Raw genomic sequence first — 11,336 nt, forward strand, 5'->3', positions numbered from 1 at the left:
GATTGTGGCTGAAGCTGGAGTCATTGTATATGACTAAGTCGTTGACCAACAAATTATTACTGAAACAGCGGTGTTTAGCCTCCGGATGCAGTCAGGTACTTCCTTACGGGAACATCTAGAAAAACTTAACTCTATTTTGCTTGATTTACGTAATTTAGATGTTAAAATTGATGATGAGGATGCTGCGTTGATTTTACTTGTATCTCTACCGTCTAGCTTTGAGAATTTTGTAGAGTCTTTTGTTGTTGGTAAGGATTCTATAACCTTAGAAGAAGTGAAGCAGCACTTCATACTAGGGAACTCAGAATGAAAGCTACGAGTGATAATGGGGATAATGGTAGTGGGTTATTTGTTAAGTCCGGAAAGTCTAAAAAGAATAAGGGGTTTAACAAGGGGAACAATGCTGGGTCGGGTGCTGGAAACGGCAAGGATGGATCTAGTAAAACTACTACTAAAACATGTTATTACTGTAAAGAACACGGGTCACTTTAGGAATAATTGTCCGGTGAGGAAAAAACAAGTCCCAGGCTGCTGTAGTTGAAGAGAAACCGAATGAGAGCTATAATTCAGAGGAAGATTTAGCATTAGTCAGTTCTGCTAGGTCTGATGATTTATCTGATAACTGGGTTCTAGATTCGGGGTGTTCGTTCCATATGTGTCCACGTCGAGGATTGGTTTGATACATATGAAACCTCGCAATGGGGGGTATGGTTATAGTCGGTAACAATGCTCCATGTAAGGTCACAGGTATTGGTTCCATGAGGTTGAGGACTGTTGATGGGCGGAGGTTAACTTTGACTAATGTACGGCATGTTCCTGCTTTAGGAAAGAATCTGATTTCATTGGGTACCCTGGATGAATTGGGGTACAATGGTGTGTTTTCAGATGGGAGTTGTGTATTTTCAGAGGTTCTGAGTTTGGTACTTAAGGGTATCAAAAGGAACACCCTCTATGTTTTTGAGGGTGTTACACTGCCTAGTTCTGCGGTTTGCGCATCTGTATCTCACCAGGAGATGACTAAGATTTGGCACATGAGGCTTGTCCATATGGGGGAGAAGGGGATGCAGCTATTTGTCCAAGAGGGGTCTTCTATCCGGGGTCAAGGTTGCCAACCTTGAATTTTGTGAGCATTGTGGTGTTTGGTAAGAAAACACAGGTCAAAGTTCAGCAAGGGTGCTCACATTACTGATGCAGTGCTCGATTACATCCATTCAGATTGCTGGGGTCCATCTAGAGTTGAAGGTATGGGAGGTTACCACTATTTTGTGTCATTTGTTGACGACAAGTCCCGATACACATGGCTTAGGTTGCTTAAGTCAAAGGATGAGGCCTTCAAAGTTTTCAAGCAATGGAAAGCTTTGGTGGAAAATCGACAAGGAAGGAAGATCAAGAAGCTACGAACGGACAATGGGCTAGAGTTTTGCAAAGACGAGTTTAATCAGTTCTGTGCAGATGAGGGTATAGGTCGGCATCATACTGTCAGGAAGACACCACAGCAGAACGGTGTAGCAGAACGGGTTAATCAGACACTGCTAGAGAGAGTTCGATGCATGCTCTCTAATGCAGGGCTTGGGAGGAGGTACTGGAGTGAAGCTGTGTTAACAGCTTGTTATGTCATTAATAGGGGTCCTCATTCTGGAATTGATTCCAAAATTCCGTTTGAGATCTGGAGTGGTAAGTTGCCTAATTTTTCGAATTTGAAGATTTTTGGTTGTGTTGCTTATTATCATGTTATTGAGGGTAAGCTGGATCCACGAGCCAAGAAGGGGTGTTTTGTTGGGTACGGGGATGGTGTGAAGGGGTTTAGAATTTTTTCACCTTCGGAGGGTCGGGTCATTCTTAGTAGGGATGTTACTTTCGATGAAAACACCATGTATTCAATTAAAAATGCAGAGATTTCAGATTTGAGAAGGGAAGGAGACAATTTATTACAGACAGATGGGGTACTTGAGGTACATCAGTCTACCATTGCTGATTTACCTCGGGTACAATATATTGATGATGATGCTGATGTTCCAGTGCCGGGTACTCCTGAACCTGAGATTACTCCTACTCATTCTAACTCTGGGGATGAGGTGGAGCAATCTAATCAGGGGTCATCTAGTCAACCTGACACCATTCTTGAGATGCCTAAACGAGTTATCAAGAAGCCTGTTAGATTGATTGAAGAGATGGAGGGAAGAAATTGCTGTGTTGATGCGATGACAGGTTATGCATTGAGTGTAGCTGATGATGTAGAGTCATTTGAACCTGCCACATATAAACAAGCAATTAGTTGTAGTGAGTCTGCGCAATGGCTTGCCGCAATGGGTGAAGAGATGCAGTCTCTTTACAAGAACAGAGTGTGGGAACTGGTAAAAGGTACCGGAAGGGAGGAAGCTTGTGGGTTGTAAATGGATTTACAAGAAGAAAGAAGGGTTGTCGGAAACTGAGCAAATACGTTTTAAGGCTAGGCTAGTTGCTAAGGGGTTCAGTCAGGTAGAAGGGGTTGACTTTGTTGAGATATTCTCACCTGTGGTTCGACATACTTCTATCCGTGTGTTATTGTCAATTGTAGCACATTTTGATCTTGAGCTGGAGCAGTTGGATGTTAAAACGGCTTTCCTTCATGGCGATTTGGAGGAGGAGATTCTGATGAAGCAGCCCGAAGGATTCGAAGTTCCTGGAAAGGAACACTATGCCTGCAGATTGCTAAAGTCATTGTATGGACTTAAGCAATCCCCCCGACAGTGGTACAAAAGGTTTGATTCTTTTATGGTTTCACAAGGTTTTGACAGGAATTCATATGATTGCTGTGTGTATCATAGTAAGCTGGATAATGGTTCCATGATTTATCTTTTGTTATATGTTGATGACATGTTGGTTGCCACAAAGAATAAATCTGATATTGCTAGATTAAAGGAGATGCTTAACTCGGAGTTTGACATGAAAGACTTGGGTGCAGCTAGGAAGATTTTGGGTATGGAGATCTACAGGGATCGGGCTAGAGGTAAGCTTTTCTTGACTCAGAAAAGCTACATTGAAAAGATTTTGTCTCGTTTTGGGATGGAAAAATCGAAGCCTATAAGTACGCCAACTACTGTTAGTTGTAAGTTGTCTTTGTCTATGTCACCTCAATCAGAGGAGGAGTTGTCTTATATGTCTAGAGTTCCATATGCAAACGCGGTTGGTTGTTTGATGTATGCTATGGTCTGTACTAGGCCGGATATTGCGCATGCTGTTAGTGTTGTAAGCAGGTTTATGGCTCGACCTGGGAGGGAACACTGGCAAGGGGTGAAAAGGATTTTTCGCTACCTGAGAGGGACAACTGATATTGGTCTTGTGTACGGGAATGGTAGGGAATGCTTGGTCACTGGGTACAGTGATTCTGATTATGCAGCTGATGTGGATACCAGGAGGTCTGTGACTGGTTATGTGTTCACTTTGGGTGGTTCTGTGGTTAGTTGGAAGTCTACATTGCAGTCATCAGTTACGTTGTCAACTACTGAAGCTGAGTATATGGCTCTAACTTCTGCAGCTAAGGAGTCTATTTGGCTCAAAGGCCTAGTAGGTGAACTGGGTATTGCACAGGATTTTGCTACAGTGTATTGTGATAGTCTAAGTGCGATTTGCTTAGCTAAAGATCAAGTACACCATGATCGGACGAAGCACATTGATGTCAGGTATCATTTCTTGCGTACTGACAAGAGGATTAAGGTGAAGAAGATTGGGACTGCTGACAACCCGGCTGATTTCTTCACTAAGCCTGTTCCGTTTAGCAAGTTTAAACATTGCTTAGACTTGCTAAATATTGATTACTACGTGATGTAGTAGGCCCTGAGGGCGAAGTTGGGGAGCTCCTGGTGTAGGTGTGTTGGCCTTAAGGTGGAGCTTGCCCGGGGCTTGTGATGCAGGTGGAGCATTATGAGTTGTTATACTTGGAGACGAGTATGTGATGGGTCTTGGTTGAAGACTTATCGGGATGTATGGCTTATGCATGAGTCTTGCATCGGGTTTGGCTTGAGATGTTTTTTTCACTATGTCTTGATGGGGTCGTTTGCTGACTACGAGTTCTCGTCAAGGTGGAGATTGTTGATAAGTATATTAGGTGACTCGTACTTCGTAGCTTTGTCCGCCCGATCGGGCGGACATTGCCCGGTCTGACCGGGCGGAAGAAGAAGAGGTGCCTGGCAAATTCGTTGAAGAAGCTGCTCTCGCGCCCGACCGGGCGAGCCTTCGCCCGACCGGGCGAGCCTTCGCCCGATCGGGCAGACCTTGCCCGGTCTGACCGGGCGGTGGGGGTTGGATACGTTGAAGCATTCGTATGGAGTTTTCTTCTCGCGCCCGATCGGGCAGACCTTGCCCGGTCTGACCGGGCGGAGAAGGAAAAATACGGAACGCGGATTTTGCGGTTTTAGGTTATCTTATTTTATTATCTTTTTGCCCAAGTATCTTTTAATTAGGGATTAATATAAAACCTCCCTAATATCAGTATTAGGGTTAAGAGAGAGAGAGTGAGAGCCGTTCTTGAGAAATACAAGAATCATCTTTGTAATCTTTGCAGTTTATAGTGAAATCATTCGATCTCGGTGCCCGTGGACGTAGCTATCACATCGATAGTGAACCACGTAAATTCTTGGTGTTGTTCTTATTGTTTGCATTGAATTTCTTTATTGTTTTCTTGTTTGTTTTCGACCTTTGCTTCCGCTGTCGCACAACAGATACGTTGCTGGACTGGGGCCTTCCAAACTATGTCCCAACATTCCTCATCAAGAATCTCTGTCTCATGCCTCATTATTCTCATAGCTGACCGGATTGTGAATTTTCCTTTCGAGCCATCTTTCCAATTCAATACACCAAATCTCCTACACTACTATCCAATCGAAGCTCATCATTTTGTATAGCTTTCAAGGACTCGCTTGCAAGGTATGGAGAAAAAAATATTCCACCGCCACCCCGCATTCTCTTCCCACATTTCTCCTACCGTAGCTCTAATCAACTCCTCTGGAATCAACTGAACCACTAAGTCACTCAACGGTTTGTCTATACACCATTTGTGATCCCAAAACAATGTTTTTTACCATTCCCAACTGCCATCTTCGAACCTTCATTGATAAATTTTGCATTCTCCGTAATCCCATTTCATACATTAGACATCCCCACTTTCGGCTCAAACATGTCCACATCACACCTTCCTTTACAATATTTTGCTCGTAACACCCTAGCCCAAAGCGCATTAGGATTCTCCTAAATTCGCCTCCTAATTTCTTGAGAAAAGCTGCATTGGCTTGTTTGGCAAAGAGTATCTCTATACCCCCTTGTTCCCTTGGTTTTTGTAACATTTCCCAAGATAACAAGTGGATTGTTCTTTGTTCATCATTGCCTCCCCAAATAAACTGTTTCGTCCTTTGATCAATAGCATCACAAGTACCACGAGGTATTTTAGTAGTTTGCATCGAGTACATGGCCATAGTGTTAAGCGTTGATTTAGCCAAAGTAATTCTGCCCGCCAAGGACAAGTACTTCGATTTCCATCTTGCTAATCTCCGGTCTATTTTCTCACATAAATGATTGTAAGTATCCTTAGTTACTCGGCTAGTGAGCATCGTCATCCCCAAATACATACCCAAATCATCACTTTTCTCCATTTGAAGAGCCGTGCTAATTAGCTCTTGATCCGACTTATCCAAGTTCTTAGAAAAATAGACTCGTGACTTGGCTGAACTCACTTTTTGCCCCGATGCATTACAAAACCGATTCAAGCAATCACGAATTACTTCCGCTTGCTCCACACTAGCCTCCGCAAACAGCATTATGTCATCTGCAAAGAAAAGATTAGACAATAAAGGGCCATCACGACTAGCTCCAATCGGTTTCCACCTTTGTTGCACAATTGCCTCTTCGATTGTTTGGTAGAAACGCTCCATGCACATCACAAATAAATAGGGAGAAAGCGGATCCCCTTGGCGAATGAATACCCCTATTTGGTTTGAAGCTCTTATAAGGTTCACCATTCCAAAGCACTTGCAGCAATGCCGAGGTGATGCACTCCATAATAACCTCAATTATGGAAATGGGAAGATTCATTTGGAGCATGGTATCAGGAATAAAGGACCATCTAAGCCTATCATAGGCTTTCTCAAAATCTATCTTGATCGCTATATAGCCCTTTTTGCCTTGTTTCCTTCTCATAGTGTGAATAACTTCTTAAACAATGACAATGTTGTCCGTAATTTGCCTCCCCGGCACAAAACTAGCTTGAGTATTCGAGATAATATGAGGAAGCACTGGTTTGAGGCGATTTACAATGACCTTAGTCACCATCTTATACGCTACATTACATAATCCAAAAGGTCGAAATTAAGATGCTAGTTCCGGCTTCTCGATTTTTGGAACAAGTGCTATGAATGTCTCATTGAATTGATCGGGCAGCCCCTTGCCTTCAAGAATAGGAAGTATAGTTTTGTACACAGCTTTGGCCACAACCTCCCAATTTTTTTGGTAAGAAAGTGCTTGAAAGCCATCCGGACCCGCACTTTCAAGGCCCCCATTTCCTTGACAACTCTTTCGATTTCTAGCCTTGAATATGGGATGGTGAGAGCTCTCCAATCCTATAAAGACAGCTCCGGAAATATGTCTAGGTAGCTCAAATCGATCCGGGTCTCCCTCTTCAATGAACAATTTCGAATAATAAGCCACAATATGATCTTTTATCTCATTTTTTTCTGTAACCACTACTCATCATCACCCTTCAACGCCACAACCTTATTTTTCCGCCTCTTAACGATAGTACTTAGGTGAAAAAATGTAGTGTTACGGTCCCCATTTTTCAACCAATCGATTCTCGCTTTTTGATACCACAAAATTTCTTCCCTATCTAAAATCTCATCAAGCTCTTTTCTCGGTTTCGATTCCAATTTAATAAGGCCACAATCCACTTTTATCGCCAATTTTCTTTGTACTCCAGCTATGCGTGGAAGGAGGGTGCGCTTTTGTTTAAAGATATTACCAAAAACGTCCCTATTCCAAGTTTGCAACTCAGTCAAGAGCTTAGCTAAAGATTGCATTGACTCTCCATTGTTATATCGCATTTCTCAGCCACAAAATTTTTAAAATTTTCGTGTGTCAACCAAGCGGCTTGAAAACGAAAAGGTCTATGTAGTGCTTGCATGGGAACGAAACCATTGGGCGAAATTAATAAAGGGCAATGGTCCGAGTGCATAGCCGTTAGGTGCTTCTTGGATGCCTTGTCAAATCTTACTACCCAATTGTCATTACACAATGCTCGATCAAGCCTTGCACTTTGTCTCGTCTCCAATGTTTTTCCACAAGCGCAAGTATGAGCCGCACCAACAAATTCTACCTCAAGAAGGTCCATCTCCTCCACCCAATCATTGAAGAGATGCGATCTACGATTTGATTCACTACACGACTTATTCCTCTCTGAAGGAAATCTAGTGTCATTAAAATCCCCGGCCATAAGCCAAGGCTTATTATGAGTAGCAGCAAACAATTTAAGCTCATCCCATAATTCATTTATTTTTGAAGGATCGGGACTAGCATAAATAGCAGAAAAATACCAAGGCATAGCTCCCACCCGAGAAATCTCCATCTATCGTGATATGTTGATTATGTTGCACAATTGGACTCACCGTGACAGGATTTATTCTCCAGTAAACCCATATGCCCCCACTAAAGCCAACAACATCCACCCTAGTGTGACCATCGTAACCAAGAATCAAGGCAATTTTTTCCGCTTGTTCTCCTCCCATGTGGGTCTCCAGCGAGGAAAGAACATCCGGTTGATGAGTACGAACCAAGTCCTTCAAAGAAGACACAAAATTCCTATTCCCTGCACCTTGAACATTCCAAATCATACAAGTGATTGGTAAAGTATCCGGACTCAAATTTGGTATACTATCTTCCATAGAAACGGGTATAGTTGGTAACGAAGCAACATACGCTTGTCTTAACAGCATTAATAAACGCTAGAACTCATTGGGGATTTTCACCGTTGTCACCAACTCCGGGGGGTTCGAGAGTGGTGGCAACATTGAGTCCATCCTCACCTCCATGACATGGATCAGGGGACATATCTTCGCAAAGTATATATGGCTAATCCATTGGAAGCCCTACGCATAGGGTCTTCTCTGGTGGAACACTCAAGTTGATTGGTTGCGGTGTTCAAGACATATGTATCTGCACTCTCTAGCTCCTCAATCACTTCTCCTGACTTTCTAATAGCTTGTGTGGGCGTAGAGGTAGCTTGGAATTTGCTTTTAGTGTTAGCCTCAAAGGTGAAATTTTCCCTACCTGGCTGTGGAAGCGGCCTAGAAGTGGGCTTATCAGTCACAATATTATTCGAAATCTCCCTCAATGGAGAAGCAGATCCTGTGCCATCTTTTTTATTCTTTTCTTGATAAATTTTAGTAGGTGGCTTTTTTGTCTTTGGTAACAAATTACTCTTGAAAAGATTTCCTTGGAATTTTGGGAAAATATTCTCACTTACCTTATTTGGTTGCGACTTCTCCCCTAAGTTTACCAAACTTTCCATATACTCTCATCCTTATCATTTTGAATCTCAACAAATCTTCCTCATCTTGATCTTTTTCCATAATTTTCTCCCCTTCCTCCTCTTCTTGATTATTCAGAAAATTAAATCTTGATCCTCCTTCTTTAATTGAGCCAGCATACACGCTCTTTTTTCTGTTTTCCAAAAATATCCTCTGTTCGAATCACACCACTATTGAATTTGGTCGCCACCTTTGCCACTTCCTTTATAGGGTTTGCACCACCAGTTAATGGTTTCTCCACTCTAGGATTTCTTTTCCGTTCTGGTTTCTTGACAAGCATCCACGACCCGAAATCCTCACTTTCTTCGGGCTTTGACACCTGATTATGCAGAGGATTATCATGAATTACCATCGAAGTCATGTCCCCTTCAATTCTTTTCTTAAATCAGGACACTCATCTTCTACATGCCCAAGCTTGCCACACTTAAAGCAGACCATCTTAATCCCCTCCTATTGTATCCTTCATATCCTTCCTTTCAACCAAAACTTCGACAGCAATGGCTTTGGCAAGTCAATCTCTACACTCAGCCGTGTAAATTGCCCACGCTCAACTTGCACAATAGTCTTGTCAACCCGAAGAACTTTCCCTATCTTTGATCCAATCTTGTTCATGAAATTAATATCGAAATATTCCACATGAAGATTAGGAATCCGAACCCATGCCGTTAAGACTTTAATTGGTGCTTCATTAGGAACAAAATTTGGTATCCATTTTCTTATAGTTACATCATTAGTTGTATGCTTTGTAATTTGTTTTTTCTTGTTAATATGTCAATTTGGTAATCTAAAGTGCAACAATGTCCTCTAGGTTACTCAATTAGTTACAACCATTCTACCATATCATCAGGCATCAACCACCACTGCTTATATGATTAAGGAATTGAGCTTTTAACCCTGAGTTTGGAAGGTTAAGGTGTTATTATGATAAAGCATGTCATTCGTGAAGAGTATGGACTCGTGATTATACATCACTTCCTTGTTTCAATTTAACTTCAAATTAAAGGAACATGTCTTATTGAGATTGTTTTGACAAATTGGATAGCTAAAGATAATCATATTTATATATCTCTTGTCGATACTAAGAATTTATCCAATAAACATGATTAAATTAAACATTTATCAGATTTAAAGATTTAATTTGAATATATCTTAATTAAACATCAATAATGTCGTGAAAATTTCATAGATAATATATAGGCATGTAATTCGTTAGAAGAAACACCCCCCCCCCACCCCAAAAAAAAAAAAAAAAAAATCCATATGTATTCATCTCATTTGGAATTATATATGTAAAGTTTGTCTATAAATATCTGGCAACCTAATCGGAGAGTTCAATAATCCACTTAATAAGCTCAAAGGAGCTAAAGCTCCATACTAAAGCTAATTGATGATAGTTGGAGTAACTCCTTTACCTTATAAAGTGGAACCATTTCGTTTTTTTTTCTCCATTGTGGGACAATTGCTTCATCAATATACAACGAAATTGGCATTTCTAGCATTAATTATGACTTTGGTGTACTCAGCAGCACTACAACACCAACTCTTTTAATGGGTAGAGCGGGTGTCATAATAAATGATACTGATAGTCTTATAAATAGAATTATTTGGTGTTGTTTTGGATACTTATAATAGCCGTTTATGACACACGTTGCACCCAACCCAAAGTTAGTGATGTTAAGGCCAATTTTGCTTATAAAAGCAATATAATTATAAAAGAATAATCATGTATGTCGATTTGTTTTAATGTATGGTTTTAATGTATTTAATTACTACGTATTTAACTAGTGTTTCAGGTTGATGCTTTGAATAATATTATTGTTCTATAATGTATTTTGTAATCAATAGGTAATTCAACTTTTTAATTAATTTAATTGTTTACATACATAATAATCATTTGATCTTAATTAAGTATCTGTATGTATTTAAGTGTAGAAAATTTTTGATGTATAAAATAATTTGCAATCAAGTCATTATATAGTAAAACTTAACAAATAACAAATGAAAAAGTGCATAGTATTTATCTCCACATTGTCTAAGTTAACTATTATTAATTTAAGATAAATAAAATGCATATTTAATGGAGAGAAAAGATGGTAAAACTCCTTGTTTATTTCTTGAAGGATCCAAGTGCAAATCTTGATATTAACATTTTTTTTATTGAATCCTACAATGATGACATGGCATCTTTCTAGTGGAAGAGACGGGCACACTTTTTACTCTATAATCAGTGTGTATCCTAGGCAATGACTCACGTTGTTAGATTTCGTGATTTTTTGTTAATTGCATGATATTTGAAAACATTTTTAAAAATTGGGATGAAAAATATCATTACCATAAGAAGTTAGGGTAAAAAAAAATCTATAATACTTTCTTATTGTTAAATATTATAGATGTGTTGGAGGTATAACTAATTACTGTTGTAAACATTGTAAGAACCATAAGAATATGTTGTTTTTAGTTTGAACCATTAACAATTGATGTAGTGTTGGACTGATGGTTGAGTTTTTAATTTTTATTTTAGGGATCACGTGTTCAAAACTTTGTAGTGACAATGCCAAAAATCAAATGGGATAATATTAAGGAATATAAGTAGTGATTTCTTACAAGTTTACACATGTATGTACATTTTTTTTTTGTCATGAGATTATACAATTATCAAGGAAAGAAATCAAAACCCTACAAATCTTAATAATTTATTAGCATTTATGTAAAGATTATGTTCACATGTAATTAAGGAAATGATTATTTATTTCTTCTTATTTTTGCTCTGGTCAAATTATATGA

Source organism: Chenopodium quinoa, unplaced genomic scaffold, assembly GCF_001683475.1.
Source record: "Chenopodium quinoa cultivar QQ74 unplaced genomic scaffold, ASM168347v1, whole genome shotgun sequence".
Lineage (NCBI taxonomy): Eukaryota > Viridiplantae > Streptophyta > Magnoliopsida > Caryophyllales > Amaranthaceae > Chenopodium > Chenopodium quinoa.